Source organism: Carcharodon carcharias, chromosome 1 (genome assembly GCF_017639515.1).
Source record: "Carcharodon carcharias isolate sCarCar2 chromosome 1, sCarCar2.pri, whole genome shotgun sequence".
NCBI lineage: Eukaryota > Metazoa > Chordata > Chondrichthyes > Lamniformes > Lamnidae > Carcharodon > Carcharodon carcharias.
In genome coordinates, this window is record NC_054467.1 from 242,184,559 (window position 1) to 242,190,558 (window position 6,000).

Genomic DNA, 6,000 nt, shown 5'->3' on the forward strand with positions numbered 1-6,000 from the left:
ACCCTTTCAGGCAGTGCATTCTAGATTATAACTCATTGCAAAAAAAGTTTTCACATCTCCTCTCTTTAATTCTTTTGCCAATTGCATTAAATCTGTGGCCTCTGGTTACTGAAGCTCATTGTTTTGAACATCTCCAGTAAATCTCCCTTTAACGTTCTCCGCTCAAAGGAGAGAACTCCCAGTTTCTCCAGTCTCTCTGTATAACTGAATTCCCTTTTCCCTGGTACCATTCCAGCAAATCTGCTCTGCACCTTCTCCAAGACCTTGATATTGGGAGCTCAAGCTGTTGCAAACATGTCTTTTGCACTCTCTCAAATGTTGAGTAAGCTTTTCTGATTTCTGTGAGTACTTCATCATCTCTACTGAATGCTACTCATATGTATGAACTGATTAGGAACATTTACTGATCAACGATGATGGTCAGTTTGATTTAGCACTTTATCAAGGTTGGCTGATGCAGAAATGTTTCGACCAGACAATAGTTATTTGTGCTATAGCAAAGCATTTGGCATTGTGCCTCACTCCTTTCTGAGTGTGTGCCTCTGGAGCATCTGAAAGCAAAAGCTCATGATTCCATTCCATTCTCAAATTCCCACTGTGGTCCTGTTGACAGCGGCCTGTGGTCCACACTAACTGACTTGGAATAATATACCAAACCCAAGATCCAGGACAGGCCTTCAATTCTGGCAAAAGGTCATCAGCGTAAAATGCTGGGTAGAATATTCAATTCTGCAGTCTAAGTTTGGTGGTCGGAGTGGAAGTCGGGGTGATTTCCACTGGAGGTCCGGGATGGCTGACCATGCGTGATCTTGAGCTGGTCAGCTTATTACCTCTGCATCCATGCGGAGAACGGAGAATCTCGTAGTGGGGGCGGGCAGGAAGATGCCACCTCCGCCAATCACCTCATGGGGTCGGAGATCCAGGTGCCACACTTAAAGGGCACCAGGACAGCCTGCACTAATTCTTCCACTTTTGCCCATCACCGCTAACTTTTCCTCCCTTCCTTGGTCATCCTCCACGCAACTTGTATTGTTACCACCCACTCTCATGCATTTACAGACACTCTCCAAAGAGGGCACTGCAGTGGCAAATCACCATTAATCCTGGAAGAAGTCTATCTCGCCAGGTGCACATCACTTACGTGCAATCATAAAAGTGAACATTCTCATTTCTTGCCGGCAGGGAACTTAATTTGGTGGGGGAACTTAATTCCGGAGAGGTGGACTTTTAATCAGCATGCATGGCTGTCAGGAAGCTGGGCCTGCCTTTAACTTGCCTTTAAGGTCCCGAGAACAGAATTCCTAAAGTTCATTCCGCTGTCAGGAAACTAATTTTTGGCCTCACGTCAAATTAAGCTCCCCCGCTCACCAACCTTCCCACTGCTGGCGGGGCTGGGAAACTCGGCCAATTAATTCTGATTTCCCCTCTCTCCACAGCACTCTGACCTGTTGACTGTGCTTCCAGCATTTTATGCTTTGCTTTCAGATTTCCAGCATCCTTGGATTCTTGGTTTTGCTTTACAAGGACTATAAGTGTAAAAAACTCCATTTCAAAATGCAATGATAAGATAGAAGCAGTCCCTGTTAATGGGTAACGAAGTAAAGGCTGGAGGTTGGAATGAGAAGGTTTTCTCTGTTTGGTACAGTGGGGGAGACAGTAATGTAGCAGTAATGTCCCTGGACTAGTAATCCAGAGGCCCAGGCTAGGCCCAGGTTGACTCTAAACTGTCCTCTGAAATGGCCTAGCAAGCCACTGAGTTCAAGGACAATTACGGGTGGACAACAAATGCTGGCCTTGCCAGTGATGCCCACATAAGAATTTAAAAAACAACCATGCAGCTCATCAAGCCTGCTCTGCCATTCAATATGATCATGGCTGATCTTTGGCTTCAACTCCACTATCTCACTCACTTGCCTAATAAAGAAAAGAGTCTTTGCCACCCTTAAATTGTAACTTATCTGGGCTCAAATAGTGGGAGTTGTCTCTCGGGATTAATGCAGGACTTGTAAAAGTCCATTATTTTCTTTAACTGTATTTTTCTCTGATGTGTGTGCATGCGTGTGTGTGTGCAAATGTGTGTGAGTTTGTGTCCGTGTGCTGAGGTGCTGAGTGATTGACGTAGCATTTAGATTTTCAGGGTGAATGTGTGAATAAATAATTCTCTTTATTTAAGCCTACTGTTATTTAAATTTCTGCTGTTATTTAAATTGACCACATATTGTGGGAGCTCATAAACACACACATCTTCCTCTCCAAGAGCCACGCTGATTACAGACAGTAATGGAAAGACTGCAAGGGTTTCACTTCTCTCCTAACCTTATCTATAGCAATACATTATACAATGGAGCGTCCACAACCCTCTGGGGGAGAGAATTCCAAAGATTCACAATCTTTGAGTGAAGAAATTTCTCCTCATCTTGCTTTTAAATGATCAGCCACTTATCCTGAGACTGTGCCTCTGCCTCTGTGTTTTTGATTCCCCATAGGATGTAGAACCTGTCAGTGCCTACCCTATCAAGCCCATTCAGAATCTTGTAAGTTTCAATGAGACCACCTTTCATTCTCCTAAACTCCACAGAATATGGTCACAATTTACTCAGTCTCTCATCAGGAACCTCCCAGGAACCAATCTAGTGAACCTTCGCTCTACCAGCTCCAATGCAAGTGTATTGTTCCTTAAAAATGGAGACCAAAACTGCACACAGTATTCCCAGGTGTGGTCTCAGCAGAGCCCTGAGCAATTGTAGCAGAACTTCTTTACTTTTGTCCTCCAATTCCCTTAAAATAAAGACCAACATGTCATTCGCCTTCTTAATTGTTTTCTGTATTCCTTGTACTTGTACGCCCAAGAGCCTTTGAACATCAACAATTACAAGTTTCATGCCTTTTAAACAATGTTCTGCTTTTCTATTCTTGGGGCCTAAGTGAATAACCTTATTACTTCCCTACATTATATTCCATCTGGCACCTTGCGGCCCACTCACTTAACCCATCCATATCTTTGCAGTCTCCTTGTGTCCTCTTTCTCTTTCTGATAGAGCTCTGCACTTTGAATAGAAGGGACTACAAAGATAAGCCTCCAACCTAACCCTAAATGCTATCATGGGGTTTCTCGTTAACTGCGTATTCAGATAAGGCCATGTTACATTGTTTTGTTCTCTGGGCTGGAGACAACTTGGGAGCAAATATTTAGTGGCGCTTCCACTGCTATCCAATTATAAAGTTCAGTCACATCACACTCGGGAATTTCCTCAGAGCTGCTTCCACTCAGCTGGCTTGTGGTCACCAGATGTGCAGTGGAAATCCTATTTACACAAAGAATGGTGGAAGGTCTGCCAAAATTTCCATCCCATGTCTGGAGAAGATATCAAAATATGCACTGTCCCAGCCAGCCATTCTGTTATATTGGTATATGTAAGTGATGGCCGAGTTGGTACTATTGATGGAGTTGATCTGCAGACACTTCTTTAGTGGAAACTTTAAGTTTATTTACAAGGTACTCAGCAGCTACTGCAACTCTATCTCTACACTACTAACTACTGAGGTAGTCTGCGCTACTCTCCTATTGGTAGGAGATTGGTAATAGATCATGTGATCTTCCTTAACACGCATTATTCTTAAAGGTACATTACACATTAAATAAAACCATAATTATTATATTCTTCCACCTTTAACTCAGATATACATGTTATATTTACAAGCACAAATTTTTCAAGACATCATAATAGGTTTACTGGGTAAGGAATTTACAAGTTCAGTCTTTCAGGTGGTTTCCTAGTCTGTGTGGAACATTTCAGCTCTACAACTTCAGATTCTTTGTCAGGAACCTCCTTTTCCAGAGCTGCCTGAACATCTGGTGCTTTGATGGGCACTTGCAGTTCTGTATCCTCAACTCTTACAGGAACATCAGACATGTCAGTCCTGGGTTGAGTATCCTCAACAGGAAATGCAATCCCGGTCATGGTCACTGGTGAAACCAATTCTTGGTGATTTGTCTCTCTCTTCCTTAAATGGTCCACATCTTTCCAGATGAACAGGCCTTCCACCTCCATGTAATAAGGAAGAGGCTCAGTCACTGCTCTTATTTCACCCGGTAGCCACTTTAGTCCTTCTCTGAAGTTCTTCACGTATACCGTCTCTCCCACAGCAAATTCCCTCTCATGACTATGCCAGTTGTGTCTAGTTTCTGGCTTCTCTGAATCCTTTCCAACTTCCCCTCTAAATTTGGTATTATTAAGCTCAATCTCATCCAGAGACCACGTTTCATCAATAACTCCTCTAGCATGACACCTGTTGTTGTGTGAGGGGCGGTCCTGTACTGAAAAAGAAAGTGTGTTAGCTTGGTTGCTAAGGAATTGCCAGTTAGCTTTTTCAAACCTGCCTTGAATGTTTGAACTGCCCTTTCAGCCAGTCCATTTGAGGAAAGGTGTTATGGTGATGTTTTTACATGAGTGATAACATTGAGGGTGGTAAATCGTTGAAACTCGGCACTCGTAAATGCTATGCCATTATCAGGAATAACTACTTCTGGTAGTCCGTGAACGGCAAAACTTTTATGTAGCTTCTCAATTGTAGCAGTCAATGTTGGCGACTTCACCTCATATTCCAAAATGGTTCAACCATTTTGAACGAGCATCAACAATGTGCAGAAACATTGTTACCAAGTTAGGTCCCATTCCCAGGGTGTAGTTGGTCATTCCCGAGCGTGTAATGGAGCTGTCACTGGTAACTTTTGCCGTTGCTGACATTGCAAATAATTCTTCACTAAACTCTCTATTTCGCCATCCATCCCTGGTCACCATAGATAGCTGCGTGTTATGGTCTTCATTCGAGAAATTCCTGGATGTGTGCTGTGTAGCTCAATCAAAAATGGTTCTTTTCACTTTGGAGGTATAATCATTCATGCTCCCCAACTGGTTATTTCATGTCTTCCTTTGAAGTACGGTTTAATTTAATCAGGTATGAGCTCCTGTGACCAACCATGAAGCACTTGTATTCATACTTGAAATAGGACTTGGTCCCGACTTGTCCAGCCTCTGATCTGTCGAGCACATACTGGCGAGGAATCTAAGAAATTTAACAGTAAAGCAAGTTCTTTTGGAACTGGGACGTGCTCGTCATTTTCTTGTAAAGCAAATGACTAAGTGCATTGGGATTTGCGATTTGATTGCCAGGCCTAAGTATGAAAGTGTATCCGTATGCTGCCAGGATTAAAGTCCCATTAGTATTTCTGTATCTTTTCTCTACGTGCCTTCTTCTTTCTAGTGCAGACTTTAATCTCGGCCTTCTATAAGACCATAAGACGTAGGGGCAGAGGTAGGCTATTCGGCCCATCGAGTATGCTCCGCTATTCAATGAGATCATGGCTGATCTGATAATCCTCAACTCCACTTTCTTGCCTTTTCCCCATAACCCTTGATTCCCTTACTGTTAAAAATCTGTCCATCTCACTTTTTCATTTCACTGTTGGCCAGACTTCTCTCAGATGCAAGCTCATCTTGTCTGAGATCAGTAGTTGAGTTTCCCAAAATTTCATCATCCATCTGCTTCTTTGTATATTCTGCGACTTTTGCTTCCAAAGCCTCTTTGGCTTCATTTAGCTGATTCTTCAGCTCTTCCTTCCCTTTTTTGTACTTGTTTGCTGCCTCCTGGAAAATTGAGCATTGATGAATCTTCTCTGCCAACTCATCCTTCAGTTTATTCAGAGAAGTGCTGAATTCTTTCTGTTTCTCTTCATACTTTTCCAGCGGTACAAACTTTGACCTGAGGGAATCTTGTAGTGTTTGAAAGTCTTTCAGGAGGTTTTCTTCTTCCCTGAGAAGGTTGCTCACCCTGTCTTGAACTCTGTCATCAGGCAGGGTCTCTTCAAGTTCCTTCTGCTGTTCGGCCAGGTTTTGGCTTAAGACAGACTGAGTTTCTTCAGGTTGTTGAGCCCTTACACATTCCTTTTTCAAGACAGTACTGCTTCCAGATTCCTTTTGGAATCTCAGTGACCAATCA